The following is a 23,273-nucleotide window of genomic DNA, read 5'->3' as shown; positions in this document are numbered from 1 at the left end:
TCCATGTCTCCCTAACGTCCATTCAATACTGTTAATTACATGCTTCCAAGTTTCAACTCTGGTGACAAACAGAAAGAATCTATCGATCTATGCACACACTTTATATATAAACTTTATATAAGTAAATATGCATATATAGAAATATATATATGTACACATACCCTCTTTGCCCTTGGGAAGATGGAGGAGGGTGACATGCTGGGGAAGCACCAATCGCAATCAATAAGACAGAAAGGGAATCTAAAATGCACCTAGAAGGAAAAGGTTTGGGAAACAACCACCATCCCCCTCTGTGCTGATGTCCAGGAGATAAGCCGTAAAGAACGGAGTCAAATGTGGGATGCAGAGAAAGCTCCTAGGGTGACCCCAGAGAGAGCTCTCCTGAGGCAGGACAACGGGGGAGGGGTGGCCCCTCAGATTCCTGCTAGACCCCGTGTCACTGTCATCTTGGAGACCAACCGGCAACCTAGACCTGACAAGACGGCAGCAATTTGCGAGGCACCTATAAGTTTATGCCCAAAACACACACCTGACTGTGGGGAAGGGTTTGGATGGGCCTCTGGTTCCAATATCTAACGAGTGGCCCATGTTTGGCTTTTATGGACAGCGAGTCCCTGATCAAACGCTCATGCCGAGCTTCCTAGAGGATGGAGTGATGCTTATTTTTAAGTTACCTAATTTTTTTTCCCCATAAGTTTAAATAGTTGCAGAGGACGAAATTTCCCACGGATTTTAATTATTAATATTTAACAGTAAAATGCTAGTATCACTCTTTTAAGCAATCCAATAGACTCTAATCGATTTGATACACATTATCATCCGTTAAAAAACCACCACCAGTACCTAACCACAACCAGACTTCCTTAACAGCTGGAACTTTTACGTTTCTCCTTTTTACTCTGAATTCACGTTTCTATTCGCACAGAATTTTGTCTGCTATAAAGCATCGTATGCTTGAAAGTATTTTATCGATTATACTCCTCTGTGTCAAAAACAAACATGTATATGAATAGGAACGGCGATGTTTCAAATATTCTGTGACCATAAGAATCTAGATGCTAAAAGCTTCCTCTGGATTTGATTAGCGTTATAATTATTAGGAATATACAACTGATCAAAACACACAAATAGCCTCCCCATTTTGATGGGTAGATGATAAACATGAAGAAAAAATGGTTTTGGAAATTTATCTCTTCGCGACACGGACAGGGCTGCTTTAGTTTTCAATTCTTCACGTGTCTGAGTATAAACACTACCACCTCTAGAATGAATTGGAATTTAATACGAATGCGATTTCTATTTTGACCTTGTACATGTAAGTATGCAGCTGTGAATATAAGTTTTTTCTTTTTTTTAAATATGTTTTATCAATCAGCGTCATTCAAACCCACATACTCTTTCTGGGTTATGTGGCAAAAACATGCAGCGCTCTTTAAAAAAAAAAAAAAAGTTACTGATCTATAAACTGGCAAATTGTTTGAAAGCAAGCATTTAGAAACCACCTGGCTGGTAAAAGGATTTGTTGCCCTGTCATTAGAGCCTCCCACTTTCTCAAGACAAAGGACAGCATTGAAATGCCCCTTTGTCAGGAGCCCTGAGGCTGGCTGAGAAGGCTTCCTTTGGAGGTGGGTGAGGAATGGTTGTGAAAAGGGACCTGGGAAGGAAAGGGGAATGAGTGTCCGCCTCAGGAGCATTCTCACAGAAGACCAGGTGAGACACAGACACTCTGAAAAGTGACTCCTAAGCTCTGTGTGCCTGGTCCCCACTGCAAACCTCCCTCCCTCCTCGGGATCTGTGGGCGCCAGGCTGGAGACGATTATCAAGAGAGCTGCTTGCCTCCTGAAGCCACAATCAAAAAGCAAGAGCAGAGGGCAGCTCCAGCCTGGGGACAGCAGGCCAGCTACATGCGTCTAATGTTGTTCCCTCTGGAACATCCACTTAAACTTTGCTAAAGCAATTCAAAAAGAGAAGGAGGGAGAGGGAGAGGGAGAGAGAGAGGGAGAGAGAGAGAGAGAGAGACCAAGAGGAAGAGCAGAGGAGCAGATGGCAGGAACGAGGATTACTGGCTTATACTCACCCTAGAATGCTGACTCTCTGGCTGGCGGGAAAAAGTTGAAAACTTAATTTTAAAAAGCAGCTCTTGGTACCTCAGGAACTGGGGTAAAAGGAGGGTAAATGAAGGCTGAGTGTATATTCTGCAAGAATCAGAGCTCTACCTTCTGCCTTTTCCTCTTCTACCCCCAGTTCCCAGCCCACCCTGGGAGTTTTCTGGAGGGTGGAACCAAGAGGGTTTCTGGACACCCAAGGCAGCAGCTAAGGGTAAGTACCATTTTTTTCAATTGAGGGATTAAGAGACTGTGGTAAATGCTGAACTGAGGGACTTCCAGCCTTCTTCATATTCCTGTTTCCCAGATAGCAGCAGCCAAAACTTAGCCTCTAGACAGGGACTTAGAAGACTCTTCCCTGGAGATTCCAAACCACTCGAAAGAGAAACACACATGATTCTGGGATTGGGAGTTCCCCAAAACCGGCCCCTACAACTCACCCTAAAGGAAAACTCAATGTCAACAAACCCCAACAATATATTCAGAACTTCCAATCAACTCTTTCTCTCCCACTTCTTAATCATAAACAGATAATAAAGCATTACCAGAAACCAAAGGAAAACCTCTAGCTTGGAAGATGGAGATGGAAACAAATAAAATGTAACATAAAAAAATAGAGACTATGAGGAGAAAAGAAAAGTTCAAAAGTCTAACATTAATGTCCTTGGAGAGATGAGTATACTGCATATGCAACAGAACAATATGTGATAAAAAGACCATTTGGCAAACTAAACTTATCTTAGAAAGTTTTAAAAAATGATTGACATGGAAAAGTCTATAGAAAGTTTAGAAGATAAATTTGAAGAAATCTCCCAGGCAAGAGGGCAAAAAAACAAAGACATGTAAAGATGGGAGAGAAGAGATAAGGAAATTAGAAACACAGAAAGAGAGGCCCAACATCCACATAAAAGGAATTTTAGAAAGGAGCTTTTTAGGAGAAAAAATGGAGGGAAAGAAGTCATCACAAAATAATTCAAAAAACTATCCAGACACAAGGACAAGAATTGACAGAATATAACCATTGTGCCTAGCACAGTAGATGATAACAGACTTACGCCAAGGAGCATAGGATTGTGACAGAATGTTCCAAACACTAGGGACAAAGTTTTCTAAGGGGAGCACAGAAGGATCAAAGAATTAAGGAACAGAATGGCCTTGGCTTCTCAGCAACAAACCTGGAAACTTGAATAATGGAACAATGACTTCAAAACTTGAAAGTAAAATGATTTTCAACTAAAGTTATTTAGCCAACAAACCATTTGTAAAGTATGAGAATAGAATAAAGATAATTTTAGGATATGTAAATTCTCAATAAATGATCTGCTATGTATCCTTTCTCAAGAAATTACTTGAGGATGTGCTCCAGCAAAATGAGAAAGGAAGCCTAGGAAGAAGAAGACACAGAATAGAAAGGGGATCTAACACAGGAGGCAAATGGAGTCCCCAGGAAGAGAGTGAAGAAAGAGCACAGAATCACCATGTACGCTGATATAGAAAGCAACATTTCCAGATTGGAACCACCTGACTCTTGAGACAGGTTAGGGGTCTTTACTCTGTGGTTACCTTTGTTTGACCCTTTCACCTGCCAGCAGAAGGCCTCATCAGCCTGGCCTACAGTTAGATTGTACTGTTATATGCTGATGAAATTCCTGCTTTTCTGTCAGTTTCCTGATACCTGATCCACTTGAAAACCTTATAAGAGTTTTCAGATGTTTGACAGCAGCAGGTTGGCCAGTGTTAGAAGCAAAAAATACTGACCATCTCATTCTCTCTGTCCAAACTTCTGCTGGTAATCCACAACTCAATCCTTCTACCATCTGTCACTTGCCCCAACTGGGGTGGCCCCTGTGGTTCCAGAATTCACTCAAGATCTTGCCTATTGGCTCCCCATGAAGGGGCCCTCATAAACTCTCAGGAAACCCAGGCTCTTGTTCCACTTACTCTACTGGGAGCTTCATTTACTTACAGCCATAGAGTCTTACACAATTAATTTGTGCTTGTTACTCAGATTTCCTAAACTAAATAATATGCTGTTAAGGAATCCATACATGGGTGGTAAAATTATAAAGAAAAGTGATGGTATGCTTTATTTGGAAGTGAGAGAAGGAAGAAAGTTGCAAATGGGGGAGGCACCCCTAGAACTCTGTGATATGGACAACACTTACTCTATAACCTCCTGATGGGAGCACAGGTGCTTGCTTTATTGCTATTCTCCAAAGAGTGTATCTGTTTTATACACACTTCAGTGAGTTCAGCCAGTGCTAGTGAGTCCCAGGAGAGGACTTGTCCAGAATTTCCTCATTGACTGAGGACCTGACTGGACATCTGACAACAGTTGCAAGCTGTGTTGACCCCACCCAGGAAATGTCTCCTTGAGTGTCCTGCTAAAATGGCTGTCCAGCCTTGCTTTGGCAGGCTGTGGTTCCCAGCGCTTTGGCTACCACCCTCCTGGAAATATGGGTGAAGAAGCAGCTTCTCCTAGTGTGAATTTCCCTCCCTGGAATCCTGCTTCAGTCTGTATCTTCATCTCACCATCTCCTCCAAGGGACTCTGCTTCTTTCCCATGAAGAAATGACACATTCCTCAGGTTCATGATTTTATCACTCTTGCTTAAATCAGGTTAATCCGACATGTACTTTGAAGGTCCCTCCTGGTAATTCACGTGCAACACATTATATCCTTAGTTAAACACACTTTCTGACAGACCAGATGGCCAATAAATCCACAGAGGGAAACACTGAAGATACTTGCAGGTTCCCACCTTCCTTCTTGGTTGGTCCCTGGCTCCCCTGGATCTCCACTGAAACTGCATCCCTTCTTCATGGCACAGAATTAGGCGGAGAACAAAAGGCACCAGAATGCAAGATATGAAGAAAAGGAAAGGCAGGAGGCCAGCAGCTCCATACCACCCGCTTCCCTGGTGGCCCAACATGGGCTTCAGCAAATTGCCAGACTAGTGAGTTAGAACAACAGAAATGTGTCCTCTCAGTTCTGGAGGCCCTAAGTCTAAAGTCAGGGTGTGAACAGGGTTGGCTCCTTCTGGAGACTCTGGGGAGAATCTGTTCCTTGCCTCTCTCCCAGCTCCTGGTGTTTGCTGGCCATTCTCTCCACACTCAGTGTGAGGACATGGTCCTCCAGTCTCTGCCTCTGTCTTTACATGATCTTCTGCCCCTCTACATCTTCTCCTTCTCTGTCTCTTATAAGAACACCCCTCAGTGGACTCAGGGCTCACCTTAATCCAGGATGGTCTCATGCCGAGGTCCTTAACCAAAACTACATCTGCCAAGACCCTTTTCCCAGATGGGATCACATTCACAGGTAAGGGGGGGTTAGGACTTGGTCATATCTTTTTGGGGGACACAGTGCCCACACCCACCACACCTGAATATAGGCTCCTCCCTTTCTCTAATTGAATTAAGGGGCCAGAGATAGGAGCATCTTCAGCAGGGAATGTGCTGGCTCCTGATAGAGGAAAGCTACTGGCCATCAGAACATGAGAGTGACAAAGAATGAGGCTCTGCTGTCACATTGCTGGATGGTACATCCTGGCTGCGTAATTTTGCTCAAGAGACTCTTTTTCTTTAAGTTGCCCTCATCTTTAAATGAAGATACTAAGAGTGGGATAGTGGGATGGCTCCTGCCCCCAGTATTGGCAGCTGCTGTTGCATATATAACCCCTATAATGTTCAGCTCTCTCGTTTCAAGCAGCTGTTCAGCTGCCGCTGAAAGTCGAAGCTCTGCGGAAATGTCTTGTGTGATGTTGCAGGAGAAGTGGTGTTTGTGGTTTCAGCAGGGGAAGGCACAGCGTGTCACCGCTGACGTGTTCTGCTGCGTGCACAACTCACAGCAGACCACCACGCATCCCTCTGCCTTCCGGCCCTGCCTTTATCCAAACAGCCAGCGACTCAGCAGACACTTGTGCAGCATCTAGGACATGACCCTGTAAAAGCCGATGATGCTAAGGTGTCCAGGTCCGCCCTGGGGTGCAGAGCAACCTGTAAGCTTTAGCAATGGCATCTGGCAGCAGGAACGCACTTCTTGAGGGGGAAGGCAGGGAGAGATTGACACGAAGGAAGAAATCCATGAAGCTTTCATGTGCTCTGGCTTCCTGGTAATTTAAGGGGGAACACTGCAGAATTCCACATTAATAGCTGTTTTTGAAATGCCTGGGTCTTTAGAAGAGAGAAGGTTTCCACAGGAATGAAACTTGTTGCAAGTCAGCATGATGGAGTGGATCCACTTAGAGGTCTGATGTCAATCAAACCTGATTACAAGAGAATATTCTAATATTGAACTAGAACTGGAAAGGATATCAGGACCATTTCCCATTTTCCTTTGGGTCTTAACTAGGGATTTAGCAGTATCTCCTCAAGGGGAAAGAGCCTTAACTGGCCAAGCAATGGAATAGCAACTTTCCACTTTATCTCCCTGATGTCCACATGCACAGAAGGCCTCGACTACATTCCCACACCTTTTCGCTAAGGAAATTTTGGGTTTTCCTGCTTAGGCTGCAACTCTCCTGATGTACAAAATTTAGAAAACCTTGGATCTTCTAAAGGGTGACCTAAACATGAGCAAGTATGGAAACTTAACCGAATATATCTATTTGGTTCTTTATGTGGCATAAAAGTTTAAAAGTAAATAGAGTTAACATGATTTTAAAAAGACTTTTTTTTTTTAAAGCGAGGAGGCGTTGTCTAAAACAGAAAGGAAGGAAATGGTCAACAGACATACCAATAAGTACACTGGTCTGATAAGACATGGAATCTTTGTCATCTAGACAGATGACTCATAGGGTTAAAAACCTTTTATAGCTTCTCACTAAGAGCAAACAAATAATCCAAGAAAACATTGCCATTTTAACAGAGTAAAAACCAAATTTTTGTTTTGCATGAAGATACATCTGATAAGAAAACTATTAAAAATCTTGTAAAACTGTAAAATCTTAACTAACTTTAATCACAACCCAATAAAAATCACTTCCAACAAGATTTCGACAACTTTCTATATCCACCCTCTCTTTGTCCAACATGTTCTTGTTTCTCATTCTACAACGATCAGTTTTTTACTTAAGAGGAAAAAGCATTCTTTTCTTAACGAAAACATTTCCTGCACACTTTATATATTTAAATTACAAAAAAAGATCTTGAAATCAATCTTCAAGCCAACATCCTAGAGAATGCAATTCTTTTTTGTTGTTTTCTTTCTTCTTTTGTGAAAGGTAACATATGTACAAAAAAAGCAATAAATTCCAAAGCACATCACAACAATTGTTTGTAGGGCAGATTTCAGAGTTTGGTATGGGTTACAATTCCACAATTTTAGTTTTTTACTTACAGCTGCTCTAAGATATTGGAGACAATAGAAGTGTCAATATAATGATTCAGCAATCATACTTGTATAATTTGTTAGGTTTGTTAAACCCTACCTTCTCTATATAACTCCACCATCAATGTTGATCTTTCTCCCATTCTTTAGGGATATTTGGGATATGCCCATTTTAGCTTTTTCATGTTGGAAAGGGCTATTGATAATATGGGATAGAGGGATGGAACTAGTTGATGTTCTGGGCAGGCTGACCCCTCTGCATTTCAGAACTTGTCTGGTCCAGGGACCCATCTGGAGGTTGTAGGTTTCTGGAAAGTTACCCGAGTGCATGGAACCTTTGTAGAATCTTATATAATGCCTTAGGTGTTCTTCAGGATTTGCAGGAATGGTTTTGGTTAGGGTTTGGCAAGTTATGGTAGTTAGCAATGTTTAACTGAAGCTTACATAATAGTGACCTCCAGAGTAGCCTCTCGACTCTACGTGAATGCTCTCAGCCACTGATATCTTATTTGTTACATTTCTCTTTCCCCTTTTGGTCAGGATGGCATTGTTGATCCTACGGTGCCAGGGCCAGGCTCATGCCTGGTAGTCATCTCCCACGCTATCAGGGAGACTTTCGCCCCTGGAAGTCATGTCCCATGAGTGGCCATATATTTTTAACTGTTAAAATTTTTCTTTGATTTATCTCTCTACTGTTAAACTAATTGTATATAAAGTGTGAGGGAGGTATTATGAAATTGTGGTTCCTAAAATGCAGATGAAAATCTTGCTTCCTAAAAATCAGCCTGTATCAGGGCTCCACACCGGAACCCAGAGTTGGACAACGCCTTCAGGTCAACGTGCTTCCCTGAGTTGCTGTGAAGCAACTTGGCTCTTCCTCCTCTGAGGTTCTCTGGGATCTTGGAGGATCTTGGTTCCTGGAGGGAAACAGGGTCCCATTGTGGTGAGATGCATGATTCACTCTCTGCTTAAAAATTAATCCATCACAAATAATCTTGGAGTCCAAGGTGTTACAGAAAATGGGCATCTCATGGGAAGTCAGGCAGATCAAGTTGTTAAGAGTGACCAACCTTTGTGTCAAATTCTAATCCTATGTAAAGCATATTTTTCCTTACACTGTACTGCAAATCATCCACGGCAATTAAGAAGCACCATCATTGAGCTGGAAAGCAACGTATTCTTTCTTCATCAGTGTGTCCTTACAAAAAAGACACGTGCCCTAGTTTTCATGGAGAGAGATAGGGAATAAAGCTAGCAGAGAGTCTTTAGGGCTCATTTTTCAGACATGAAGATATTTCCCAGTTTCAGTAGCTTGCTCTTGCTTATGGGCTCACTTTGCCCAATGCATTTTTCCTAAACCTTTCTGAACTTCCCTGACGTTTCTTCTTCCCCTTGTCCGGATGTCAATTTAACCTTGGGTGACCCTGAGACTTCCTGCCTACAGGCCTGCGGAAGCTGGCAGTAGGGAGCCCCAGGAGGTAATTTTTGCAGGAGGCAATAACAGCTCTTTGGCTTGCTGCAGGATGATGTAGCAACCAGGAAACCTGGGGATGTAAGGGGCTTTCAGCAGGATTTCTCAGGGGCTTTCAAGCCTCTGCCTTTTAGCTTGAATATCATGACAAGGCAATGCATTGGGTTAGCTTCGCTGGCATGTGGGTAACAGAGTGGGGAGTAGGTGGAAAAGGCACAAACGCACACGGGGCCAGAAGATGGCCATACCCCTAGTTCAGAATGCTTCATCCTCCCCAATGGCGAATTAATTAATAGAGGCTTCTATTTTCAGTGCTTGGCAAAGGGGGCACCTCCACGTGGTGAAAGAGAGGAGTCAGTAGGTCAGGTTCTGCATTTGATGAATGTCAAACAGGAAGCGGGGGATTGTCTGTAACCCAGAGTAAATGGGCGTGGGACTAAAGATGAGCTAATTCAGTTCATCGAGAGCAGGCTTATCGCAGTTTTCTTTGAAATGGGGAAGTCACGATTCAGTGAGCTGTGGTAGCGTCACGCCATTGTGCCCCGTGGTGGAAAGAGATCACGGGTGGGCAGCAGGCAGCCCCTTCCCCAGCCCCCCCCCCCCATGCACCTGGGCTCTGTCCGTTACTCTCCTGAGCTGGGCACAGTCACGAGACTCATCCGAGCCGTAGATTCTGGGATGCTCTGGGATGCTCATTCCTATTTCACGGACAAAATTGAAGAGGAAATGAGTGCGCGCGTTTTAAAATAATAGACACTCCTTATTTTTTTAAAAGCAAAATATTCTGGAATGAGAGGCAGAAGGATTTGCTGCTGCAATGGATGGATACGGGGAGGAGAAAAGGAGCTGTTGGTTCTTCGGATGGCTGACCAGGTCAAGTGTGGGAACAGAAAGTGAGCTGGAGAAAATGGGGGCGGGACTGATGTCAGAGAGAAAACGCAGAGTTCTGTGAATTGCTCAAGACAAAGGAGGCTGCTTCCTCCAAACCTGCCTGACCGAAGCCCCAAGGGAGTTCATTTCCTTGGAATGAGCTTCTGTTTCCCTTTGCCGCCTTCTGTCTCTGCAGCTTTTCTCTCCATCAGTTAACTCCGCACAGCAAGTGTGCCCCCTCCTGAAGTGGCTTATTCCGAGGTCACCCCATTTGAGAGTTCCCCGGGGGTCTGCCCAGGGACGTGGAGATTGTGCGGCAGCCCAGCTCCTTCATCTGCCGGCCCCCATCCCCCACAATGCGTACCCCAGGAAGGCTCCCGATAAACTTCTTGTCCCCCAAATCCCTCTCCCCAGTCGGCTTCCTGGAGAAACGGCCGCAGATGGGTGGGGTTTTGATAAGAAGTTACACACACGCCAGGGAGGGGCTCCGGTGTGATGAAGGCATCGTGGTTGGAAAGTCCCGTCAAGTCTCGGGGTGATGAGGCCCAGCGCTGATTTATTTGCACCAAGTAAAGCCCCTCCCACGCCAAGCCCGCTCTTTCCCTCCCTTCCACAACCCCCCCCCCCCCGCCCCCGCGAGACATTATCAGAAGCCGTGGGGAGCCCACAGGTCCCGCACTCTGAATCCCACCCAGCAGGCGTTCCCGGCCTTCTCTTGGGTCTCAACTTCTGGGGCAGATTCTGCCGCAAAACTGCAACGTAAATTTGCAAAATAACACAACAGCAAAAAAAAAAAATTTGTCCAAGGGTTAAAATGGAAAAAAAAAAATTATTGACCATAAACTGAATGAGTAAATGAATGCCTTTCATTCATCCACACTTGATTTTTTTGTCAAAGTCTGGGAAGTATCTCAATCTTATGAGCACCGGGCTGCAGTTTATCTCATGGGGGATTATTTCCCAGAAAAGTGACTCGGGTAACTGGTGTCTCCAGGTTTTCCCAGCCCTGTGACTGTGGGGAAGTCTCCGGACAAGATAATGACCATATACAGCCTGCCCAGGGCACGGTCTATACTCACTGTTTCCTTCTTCTAGAAGTTTCCTCTCCTAAGCATTTCTAGAGGACTATCTTGTTGGAGGTCAAGAACAAGGTGGCTCAAGGTCACCCGGGGTTGGCTCGTCCCACGCTGGGAGCTGTCGCAGAGGCTGCAGGACCAGAAGCTGCAGGTGGCCTGCGAGGCGGGCTGCTGTCTGCCAGGCTCAGGTCTTCTGTGGGTGTGCCCAGGCTCAGCTCCCAGTTCCTTAGTATGGGTCATACCCGGCCTCATGCTCAAGGGATGTGTCCTCAAGGGGACCATGTGGCCGGCGGCCAACTGGCAGTTCCAGCACGGTGCCATCGGTGTGTTGATAGACACAAGCAGAGGGAGTGTCCACGTCAGCTTTGGGGCCCGAGGGTCTCTGGAGGGGAGCCTGGGGAGGGAAGGTCCTTCTCACCGAGAAGCGAAGGCCAGGCCCCAGCGTCTAGTGAAGCCTCTGTGCCTATAGGGAGGCCAGTGAAAGAGCTCAGTGGTGCCATCACCCCTCTTCTCCCGGGTTCATGGGGCCTGGGCTGAGGAGAGCCGAGGGCTCAACGCTGACCTTCCCTCTGGACCCTGGAACAAGGGGGAAGGTCTGGACCCCCAGGCTTTCCCAAGGTGTCCTCAGTCCTTTGTGCAGACAGCCCCTGCCAAGCCTTTCCAGGGGAGCTCCCAGAACCCCCGGCCTTTTCTCTTCTGGGGCCAGGCCCAGTCCAGCGCTTTGGAGGTCTTAAATAAACCGTGATCCCAGCCCATCCTTAAAATACATCTAGCACCAAGCCTATAACCAGTGTAAGGAAGTCTTATTCAGTTGTCTCCCTATATATATATATATATCTTTCTCGTCATGATGGCTTCAATGCTTTTACTGAAGAATCAGTTATCAAAATCTTCCAACCCCACCATCCTGCCATGCTGGTGGCCTAAGTGCAAGTTTCCCTGGTAATCCAGCTCTGCACACATCTCTCCCAGTTCCCTCCAATGCACCTCTCCTAAATTCTCATGCCGGAGGCCATTTCTGAGTTGTCTCTAAATTTTGGAGGTACACCTGGAGCCAGAATACAATGCCTTTATCTTTTCATTTGCTATGCTGATTTGTTCATTAAGAAAGGAATAAATGCATGTTTTAAAAAATCCAACTCAACAGCATAAGTAAAGGTAGAGCCCTTTGATGGACCTAATCCTTGCGGTCCTTCTCTCTGCCCAAATGTGAGCACTTACCAAAATGGTAAGCATGCACATAATCGTAGAGTCCATAATGACAGTGGGGGATGGAGCCAAGAAAGGCACAGCAAGCGCAGGTTTGGACCAGAGAAGGTCGTCGGGGTCACCAGAGCAGTGGAGAGTTGCAGCATGGGAGACCCCAGCTCCCTGATCTTCCTCAGAGGTCATGACCTCACCCTAGACCCCCGCACATGGTCAGGACCCAGGTGGGGGAGGGGAGGGGCCCTGGCACCCCATCCTTCCTCAATCCCGTTGACAGTCTAGCTGGATAATTCTTTGTTGTAGGGGCATCCTGTGTATTGGGGGATGCTGAGCTGGACCAAAAAGCTACCAAGACTTTGTCAAATGACCCTCAGGCAGTGAAATCGTCCCTCATTGAGAGCTCCATATTCATTTTATGCCCTGATCTGTCCACTTTTCTCTATCTTCCCCTTTCCCAGGCCAGTTCTGGCCACTGTGGTGTCTCCTGTCTGGTGTCTACTTTTCTGGTCTAGTTCCTGGACATTTTAGTCTCCCTACTGCAGCCAGGGTGACGTTTCCTGGGCTTAAGTCTGAGCATGACACCCTTTGCTGGAAATATTCCAATAGGTTTTTGCTGTCCTTTAAGACAAAACTCCACATCATCCACATGTCCCACACATCTCAGCCCCCACCTCACCTGGCCCCGTGCCTTGAAAGCTTCAGCCATAAGGCCTCTGGGTTTCAAAACCTCTTGGCTTTCTGGGCCCTTCCTTTATCTGGAAACTCCTTTCTCCCCACTTCAGTGTGGGATGGAGATTGTGCTTCAATTTCCCCAACTTCTTACTTATTCCCCCACCCCTGAACCCAGAGCCCTTCCTACCTCTTAGGAAACACTCCCGTCATTTGAATCACTGCAGGCAAAAGGGGAAGCAGATGGAGAAGGTAGAGTTTTCCAAACAAGTAGCCTCAGAAGTTTCCAAAAGTTGACCAGGAGGGGGTTCCCACTTTTCTGGTTAATTTGGTTTCAGTTCAGATATGCTTTTGGAAAAAGAGAAACGTTCGTTTTGTCTGACTTGCTGAATAGAGGGGAACCTTCAAAACTATAGACTGATGAAGTAGCTGGTGGCTTGTGAGTAGGAGGTGGACGCACAAAGGAAAAATAGGACATAGCGGGCCTGGCAGGCTGTGGGGGGACTGAGTTGAATCTTGGGGTTTGTACCCACCAGGCAGAGCCGAGTGTCCTTGGAATGCCTGTTAGAGCGAGCACATCCTAGATTTGACGGTTATTCTCAACACTTTTCTTTAAAAAAAAAGTTTGCTTTTTGTTTATTGTATAACTGTATATTCATTGGACAAAACTTGCGACTCAGAAAATAGAAAGAAGAAAATTAAAACTCCCTATAATTTTGCCTCACGTAGTCGCTGTTGGTAATTGTCTCATTTCCTCTTTTCTAAACTTTTATTTAAAAAATTAGGAGCATATGCTCCTTATTGTACTACAACCTCATTTCGCACTTAATGTTATCGTTTAGCCATTTCCCTTTGAAATTCATGTGATTTCATGAATGTAGTGTCTTAGCTTGTGGATGGCAATGGATGGTCTCACTGCATTAAAACCACTGACAGAAATTTAGAGCTCTCGGCATTTGTAAGGTATTACACCTTCTCCTGATCAAAGGTGTTTACAGGTGTATTTAAGGTTTTTCCTTTTTTTTTTTGTTGGTTTGTTTTTGCTTAAAGTTTACTGGCTGTCACGGTAAGGTTCATGTGTCAACTTGGCCAAGTGGTGGTACCTGTTTGTGTGGTTGGGCAAGTGTTGGCCTGTGTGTTGTGATGAGGACATGCCATAGAATTAAATCATGATCACATCGGCTGCATCTACAGCTGATTCCATTTGTAATCAGCCAGGGGGAGTGTCTTCTGTAATGAGTGATGCTTAATCTGATCTCTGGAAGCCTTTTAAGGAGGATTCAGAAGAGACAGGCTCTTCCTGCTTCAGCTGGCGAGCCTCTCCTGTGGAGTTCGTCCAGACTCTCCATCAGAGTCGTCAGCTTCACAGCCTGCCCTGCGGATTTTGGACTCTGCGTTCCCACAGTCACGTGAGACACTTTTATAAATTTTATATTTGCTAGTGTTCCCTGTTGATTCTGTTTCTCTGGAGAACCCTAACTAATACAGAGGCTAATTTCAAGTTTAACTGCAATGTTCATATGTCTTATCTACTGTAGTCCCTTTTGTAATTCAGTACAGTTTCCTTATTGAAATATGATACATGCCCTTTTGTAAATATTCTATAGATGCTTGAAAAGAAAGTATATTCTTTGTTTTGAGGGTATAAATTATATTATCGATCCTTTAATCAGGTACATCATTTTATTACTTAAATTTTCTTGTCTCCTAAATGTTTTGATTTATTTCTTGTCCTGTAAAGATAGGACAGTTTGAAATTTGAAAATCGAAATTTTCTACTACAAATTCTTTGCATGTGTGAACTTCTTCTTAGATTATTAAGTGTCTTTGCTTTAATCACTTCAATACCGTATTATTTGGCAGATAAAAATTCATGGTCATTATAATTTCATGACTGTATCGTTGTACTTTAAAATCTTTATTGCTTAACTCTTTTCCCTTAAATACTATTTTGTGTGATACGGTTTTTCAGAATTCTGCTTTGTTTTATTTGGGTGTGCCTGTCTTCCTTTCCCAGCTGCTAAAACAAATGGCTTAGAGACAGGAACTGACTGGCTCACAGTGTCACAGGGTAGAAGGCTTGCTTCTCCCTGGCGACCGTAACTGCCTGGCTGCCTGTCTTTGCCGCGGCATGGCCATGTCCTCTCCTTTCTCTTCCAGCTTCCGCTGACTTCCTGCTTTGGCTCCTCCACTTGATTTTCTCTCTTTTATTGAATTTCTTCTGCTTATAAAGGACTACAGTTATCTGGATTAAGACCCATTCTGTTTTAGTCAGCCATAGCTTAACAAAATAACATCTTAAGGTTAAGAACATGCTTTTCTGGGGTACATAATTCAACCTACCACAGTGCCAAATATATATATATATATTTTTAAAATCTATCTTGTTCTTTAGTTTTGGGTGAGTCTTCTATCAACAACACACATCTAGATTTTGATTTTGAGCCAGTCTAATAGTCTCTAAAAAGGAGACTTTATTTGTTTATCATCTCATGTTTGCCCTTACTTTTGCCATCTGGTTGCTATGCTTTGTGTCCTTTTTATGCATCCTTGCATAAAGAAACGTTTTCCTTTCTTTTCTTTATTTTTCTTTATGTACTATATTTTCTTTTCTTCCTGTAATTTGGAAGATAGAGATTTTATTCTTAATTCTATGAATGGCTATTGCTAAGCTTTAGTGTATTTTACCCTCTGTCCAAAATCCAACATCTGTTTTCTGACTGCCTGTCTCCTAAAATGATATATCCCTAGCACTGAATTTGGAGCTGGAAATTGAAGGAGAGTAATAGCACCTTAGAGTTGGTCTCTAGAAGCATCAAGCATGAGCCCATGCTCCCTCACTGTCCACCCTGGCACTGATGAATTCTGTTCTCAGAGCTGTAGGGGGTAGGTGGGGCATTAGCCACATCTTTGGGTCTACTAGGCCTTCGGCTAGTTGGAGTCTCCTCTTGCTTTTCCTGCCTGGAAGAGAAGACCACTTCTGCTGACCAGGAATTGCAGGTTGCTTCACAGGTAGGCGGGTGCTCCCTTGTGAGGAATCTAGCTTAATAGGACTATTAGTGTTTGGAGAGACAGGGAGGCCTTCACCTCAAGATGTGATTTCCATGTTGCTTGGGGCCCAGCTTTTCCTTGGAACTTGCTGGGCGTCTCTGAGTTGGGCTTGTTTTTCCCTTGTTTCACCTTGGCCCTCTGTCTCAGAGGCCACGTTGTCCATCAACTAATGCAGATTTCTCAGTCTGTCCTCATCTGCACTGCGTAGGCAGAAATCCCTCCCAGACTGGCCAAACATTAACGGATATTCTTAGCTTTGGTGCAGTTGCAGTTTTGCAATTTTGCATGTGCATTCATGGGTATTTTAATGGGAGGCTGGGGGAGGAAGAATCAGGCAATCAGGCACCTGCTGTGAGCCACCACATAAATCTAGGCATCTGCAAGTTTGGCTCTGAATGACAGGAAGATAACCATGCTGCTTCCAACTTTGTTATGTATATTTTGTTATATAAAGCTTGTAGCCTTCACTTCAGCTGATATCAGCGTTTCCCAAACTATGTGTTAAGGAAGAGATAGTAAAACACACCACATTGAAAATAAAAAAGGCAGGTGGGGAGGAGGAGGAGATGGTCAACCAAGCTGGAGAAACAGTGCACTCTATGCCTCTTGGACATTTAAAATGCTTCTAATGGTATTTTAAATGGTGCTTGGTGCATCTGCGATGAAATTGGTTTAACTTCATTTAGGCCAGCACATCTTAACATTTGACTTTGAAACTTTTTGGTGTAGGGCCCCTGGGATTGTCAGCTAGAACTGGTGTTTTCCCAGAACATGGGGCAGAGATTGATGGCCAAAGAGTGTGAGCGTGAGAGGGTTGGAGATGAATGCAGGCTTGTCTCTCCAGCCCCTGCCCAAGTTTCTCCAAAGATCTGTGTTTGCGAGACTAACTAAAGTACACAGGGCCTGTTGATTCTTCTAGATTCTTCATATTAGCTAGATCTTCAGAAAGAAAATGCTCCAAGAATATTTTATTAACTTCCCATAGAATCAGTGTCACTGATTTATAATTAACAATAGAAGTTTAAACTTCACAGAGAATTTTTCAAGTAGCTTTCATATAAATCATACCTCCATGTCCTGTATAGAACAGCAGTTGAAGATGCTGTCTTTTAATATTACTGAATACCCAAGTATAATCATACAGCTGCATTTCACCATAAGTATAGTTTCGTTACAAATGAATGCAGTTTCATTACAGATAAATGTGTCTGATTTCTCTTTTCAGGTATTGAGTATAATCCAGGTTTTTCTTTTGGCCCTCATTCAGACAATTCTGAAACAAATATGTTTTCCCTTTCTCAAAGTTACCAGGAAACATCAACTTTCTCTGTGTAAGATCTCAGATTTTTTAAATCCTTAATTCTCCTGTTTTATATAATGGTTATTTTTATACTGTCTAGAATCCTTATAGAACTAAGTAGGACATAGATTATCTTAATGCATTGATCAGTCAGTTAAGGAGCAATAAGTTAAAAAAAAACTTCGTAGAAAGGAAACAAAGCAAAATATTTTAGTAACCAGGACAACCACTGAAAACATGCCCTTAGCATGGCGTTTGAGTTCGCTAAAGCTGCTGAAATGCCATAGAGCAGAAATGGGCTGGCTTTTAACACTGGAGATTAATTAGTTTACGAACCTACAATTCTAAGGCTGTGAAAACATCCAAATTGAGTCATCATCAGATGAAACCTGGGCTCCTCTGCACACAGCAAGGCATGTGGCGCCGGCTGGGCTCTCCCCTCTCTTCTGCCTTCAGTAGCTTCCTCTCTGTTTCTGTGTCTTTCTCTCTCAGTTTCTGTATCTGCTCTCTGTCTTTCATCCTCTTATGAAGAAGCCAGTAAGAGGATTAAAACCCACCTGGGGCACTCCTCCACTGAAATAACCTGATCAAAAGGTCCTACCCACAATAGGTCTACACTCACAGGAGTGGGTTAGCTTTAATTAACATCATTCTCTGAGGTACACACAGCTTCAGAGCATCACACATGCGGACATATGAATCAACAGCCCAGACCATAATGCTACTAGAGAAAAGGAATCCAGTAAATCCCATTTTTTTGTGTCAACAAAATCTGGAGTTATTCTGATTTAATGCTTTGAGCTCCAAGATTATTCTGATAGTGATTAATTTCCATTTCCATAATTGTAGCCAGTTGGAGTTATTCCTTTATTGTTCCTTTTTATCATGGAAAATTTTAAACACACCCCAAAATTTAAAAATACATCATAAACCTCCCTACATCCTTCACTCAGCTTCAGTTTCAACAATTATCATCATTTTCCTAATCTTGTCTCATCTTGCTCTACATGACATTCTTGTTAAAGCAAATCATACACATCGTGGTATTTTTTCTTGTAAATATATCTCAGTTAAATATGGACTTTTAAAAAAGACATACCCAGCGTGCCATTATCACACCTTAAAAATTAACAATTATTTTTGAAGTCATCTAATACTCATTCTGTAAGTAAATATTACCAATTTTCTAAAAAAAAAAATCTTTTTGTGGTTGGTTTGCCCTCATCCGAGCCCTATGAAGTCCACCCTTTGTGCTGGCTGTTGGGTTAGAGATGTTCTTAAGAATAATGACTCCTGCCATTTGGAATGAGAGATGTGCGAAAATATGAAAGTATTTTCTTTGATTATGAAACCTTCCTAAGAATTCCCCAGAATACATCAGGAAATAGTTTCTTCTTTTATTCTGAATAGTGACATAAAAGGAGAAAGTCATGATAACACTAAAATAATGCACTAATTTCATTGTCACCATTTGTATGCGTATATGATATGTATGCATGATGTGAATACATTACACATCTAACTTCACATTCCACTTTTTATCGCCTGAAGCTATACTGAAACAATTGTCACATTGCTAGAGTCTTCAAAATCATCATTTTTGATAGAACAACCCTATTTCACTTTTTTGACTACAGTCCTCATGATTTGGCCATTTTGTAGCAATTGCTCAATCCATTGGCTCTATTGGTAAGGGGGGTCTGGTCAAGGTTGACATTTTTCCCCTGCTCATTTTTTTTTTTTTGGTGCTATTAATGATAGACAGTCCATGGTTTAACTTAAGGTTCAGTGTTGGTGTTGTGCAGTTCTATGGATTATTTAAAATTTTTTTCTAGTAACACATATACAGCCTAAAATTTCCCCTTTTAACCACATCCAAATATAATTCTGTGCTCTTTATTACATTCCCAATATTGTACTGCCCTTACCACCATCTATTACCAAAACTCTTTCATCATCCCAAATATAAACTCTCTCCATTTTAAGCCTTAACTCCCTGCTCTCTACCCTCTTTTCTAATCTTATGTTTGATATTGCTGTGGGTCTCTGGAGGAGAGAAAGCAGAGAGCAGAGGAGAGGAAGGAGAAAGAGAAAGGTGCCTGGGGTGCATTTGAAAGCATCCTTTCCCCTGCCCTCCTCTTGGCTGATGCAGCTGCTCTATGCAGGGCCAGCCCTGGGACCACACGAGCTCACCCTCTTCTTGGACCAGTCCTGGTCATAGAAGGGGCCCACAAAGGCAGACCTGTGTGTTCCCAACAGGCTGGGCGGGTACAGGCCCCAATCAGTGAATAGCAGATATGGGTGGGCCACACTTTGGGGTTCAGTGGAGGAAAAGAGGTGATGGCAAATTCCCAGTGCTGGCAAAGAGGTGATGGACATGGAATTCTTGGCCGGCAGAGAGACAGAGTGTTTAATGTGAAATGTGTGTGCTGTCTCATTTGTCATTAAATATCCTGGAGTACCCCATGCCCAGTAATGGGTAATGCCAGACATGATATGTAGGAGAAACACCTACCCCCTCATTCGCTGGGGAGTGGTGTGGGTCACAGGAAACAAAGTAGAGTAAGGACAGGGACAGTCTGTGGGACTCTGGGGGTGGGGTGGGGCTATTATAAACAAGCAAATTCTCTGAATTTAGAGAATATTTTAAATTGTTACTTAAAAAGAATTTTCCAGGAGGCTTTTTGTGCAGAGAAATTATTTTTTTGAAATTTTCCTTAAGGATTAATTTTTAGGAATAAGCATATAGGACCTCAAATTGCACCTTTTTTAGAGAGAGAAAAAAAGAGACAGCAGGAGAAAAAGAGAGGCATGTTGGCTTTCAGAGGAATGATACTAATCAGGAAGACCAGGAAGATCAATAGAATTTTCAGAAGTCAATAGGCTGAGAGGCTTTAAGCAGTAGGAATATAGAAATTTGGAGAGGGAAACACCAAAGACGCTTTGGTCACAATGATCATTTGGGATGAAGTCGCTCCAGTACGCCTCTGGAACTCTACTTCCATAGCAGGGACCTTTATGATGAAAGAGATCACTAAGCTGCAGGGAGATGAAGAATTGCGTGGCAGAGCAGCTCAGAATCCATGCAGTTGATGTTTTGAATCTGCAAAGGCTGCCCAACAAAAAAAGCCTAGACACCACCTAGTGATCTCACTGCAATCTCTAAGGCAATCGTCAACAATCTCACTTGCAGTATCAGCATCATTTCAGGCAAGTGTAATTGAAGAGTCTCTTAACCAGGAAGGCAGCTGGCACATTTCAAATTCAGATTGACACAATTTCAGCCCTAAGCATAATTGATGTTTGTTCAGTAATATCAAGCTATGTCTCAGACTCTGTAAGACAAACGCATATCTGACAGCTATAGGAAGTGCAAAGTCAAGTACGAGGGGGGCGTGATGTGTCCCAGACAGCAGCAGATGTTCTTAGATCAAATATTGCTTTGAAAAGATTGTGGCAGAATCAACTGATGAAACAGAAGAGGCTATTTCAGTGGCTGACATCATGCGGGAGGACTGAGTTACATCACCTCCAACGTCCAGCTCTGAAGCGACAGCTCGCAGTGCAGTTCTGAGCCATTGACTGAACCTGAGCAGGTCAGTTTTGCTCTTTCCAGAAGAGAATATTTTACTACCTGGAGACAGATTAGGAGTCTTGCTGCCAAATGAATGTGCCAGCAGCAGTGAATAAAAAGACAAACTAGAAAGAGACCAGGAATGAAGGAAGAGCATACCTGGCAGGGAGGAAAAAGTCTTATTTAGCGCAGCTGTCTGCCCAGAGCCCAGCTGCCTGGTGAAGACCTGGAGATATTGGCTCAGGCCTAAGTCACCCCACTCCTGTGAAAATGTCACAGCTGGCCTGGCATTTTTACAGTTTTGAGGACCTCACCACCTCCAGACCTCCCGTCTCTTATGAGACACCGAGACTTGAAACCTGGCCACTCACTTCCTGCTCAGCCTTGTCAACTCTCTTGAACACTCCTGAGCACGTGGATTTTCAGGAAGATGTATGTGGAGAGGGGATTCAGGGAGGAAATGAAGTAGTGAAAACTCTGTTTGCCCAAGAAAGCACCTGAGCCTCTGAGAAGTGGCCAAAACTTCATTGCCAGCAGACCCAGAGATTCTTTGTCCAAAGTCTGAGCCCCGTATACTCTTGGTTTCCAGACTGTATAAGCTAGTAAGCAAGGCAGGAGTCACTGTGGGAACGGGAGGTAAGCACTGGAAAGGGACAGAGTTTCTTTCGTCTGAGCTGGGACATGCTCAGAGGACCCTGTTCTGCGGACGGACGTGACCTGAGGCAGGGTCTGCAGACGCGACCAGGGGCAGACAGATGCCTCGGACGTTTTGTTTTACTCCCTGCTTTTCACATTCTTTAGGAGTACATAATTTCATACATAAATTCATAAGGTGATACATATGAATGTACATAAATTCATAAAGTTATACAAAAATACTGAGGTTAAGCTCGTAACTGCCTCAGAAGTACTTTATGCAGCACCTAATACCTGGCCTCTCTCTGGCTCTTCCTCCTTTTCTTTTCCTCCCCTCTCCCTTCCTCTCCCTTCACTCCAGTGTGGATTGGAAGCCCCACAAATTCCTCTCCCCCATTTGTACAGAGCACTTGACTCTGCTCCACTCCCTCTCCCACCTGCCCATCCACGCTCCGCCCCAGCTGCTCTGCCCATCCTGGGGGCTTGCAGCCCAGCCCATCCTCCTTAGAGGCCCTTGACCTTCTGAACTGCACAGCATTCTTTCCCTGCAGTTTATTTGCCTTTTCCCCACCAGCCCTGCAATTAAGTCTTTTGGGGGGGGGGCGGGGGTTTGTCCCCACTGCTTGTGAGAATATCAAGAATTCTCCACTTGGGGAAGTTGAATTTTTCCCCTTTCTCACCATTCTGCCAAGGGGACTTTGCAAATACTTTTTTATTCACTGTTCAAATCACTCTGGGATTTATCGGGGCATTACTCTGGACAAACCTGCAAAATCTTATGCCCTACTCAAGGTTCCATGTACTGTGGGATTCAATTAAGCTGTCCACATAAGTTATATTAGGAAATGCACTAGTCAAAATATAAATTTTGTGCCAAATAAACATTTTTTGCTTTAGTTTCACACATAAATTAAAGTTTTAAAATATGGATTACCATCTATTTTCAGCACCCTGCATTATTGACATTCCTTTGTTCTTCCTCATGCAAAAACATTTTTAAATTTGTACATTTAGTCACTACCATTATACACTCTAGGCATTCCTAGATTATACCATCTCAGTCTTTATCATCTCTCTTTCCTTCTGATTTCAGTTGTGCCCCCAGGCCTCCTTCCTCCATCATTCTCACATTCAGCTTCATTCAGTGTTCCAACATTATTGTATTACAGTTAAATAGTATTGTGCTATTTCTGAATTTTTACAATCAGTCCCGTTGTACAATTTGTATCCTTTCAGCTCCAATTACCCAGTATCTGCCCTTTTTCTGTCTCCTGATGGTCTCTGTTACCAACTGAAATTCTCCAAGTTCATTCACTAATGTCAGTTCATATCAGTGAGACCATACAATATTTGTCCTTTTGTTTCCAGCTAATTTCACTCAGCATAATGTCTTTAAGGTCCATCCACATTGTTACATACTTCATAACTTTATTCTGTCTTACAGCTGCATAATATTCCATCATATATATGTACCACAGCTTGTTTAGCCACTCATCTGTTGATGGACATTTGAGCTGTTTCCATCTCTTGGCAATTGTAAATAATGCTGCTATAAACATTGGTGTCCAAATGTCTGTTTGTGTCCTTGCCCTCATGTCTTCTGAGTAGATACCTAGCAATGGTATTGCTGGGTCATATGGCAAATCTATACTTAGCTTCCTGAGGAACTGCCAAACTGCCTTCCACAGCAGTTGTATCATTTGACATTCCCACCAACAGTGGATAAGTGTGCCTCTTTCTCCACATTCTCTCCAGCACTTGTCATTTTTTGTTTTATTGATGATGGCCATTCTCCTGGGTGTGAGATGATATCTCATTGTGGTTTTGATTTGCATTTCCCTAATAGCCAGGGAAGTTGAGCATCTTTTCATGTGCCTTTTGGCCATTTGCATTTCCTCTTCTGAGAAGAGTCTGTTCATGTCTTTTGCCCATTTTGTAATTGGGTTGTCTGAATTTTTGCTGTTGAGTTGAACAATCTCTTTATATA

The 23,273-nt window shown here is 43.5% G+C and overlaps 1 long non-coding RNA gene across 1 annotated transcript in view; it reads left to right on the top strand.

Moving 5' to 3' along the window:
* The first annotated feature begins 1,607 nt into the window (after nt 1-1,607).
* The window catches only part of LOC143676644 (uncharacterized), a 33,285-nt gene continuing 11,619 nt past the window's right edge, over nt 1,608-23,273 (top strand). The window contains exons 1-2 of the long non-coding RNA XR_013172231.1: nt 1,608-1,710; nt 2,245-2,319. This is a non-coding gene — a long non-coding RNA (uncharacterized LOC143676644). The remainder of the gene's footprint in view (nt 1,711-2,244; nt 2,320-23,273) is intronic.

The sequence above is a fragment of the Tamandua tetradactyla genome, chromosome 3 (genome assembly GCF_023851605.1).
Source record: "Tamandua tetradactyla isolate mTamTet1 chromosome 3, mTamTet1.pri, whole genome shotgun sequence".
Classification (NCBI taxonomy): Eukaryota; Metazoa; Chordata; class Mammalia; order Pilosa; family Myrmecophagidae; genus Tamandua; species Tamandua tetradactyla.
The sequence above is the reverse complement of the archived record's forward strand: the minus strand, read 5'-3'. Positions and strand labels throughout refer to the sequence as shown.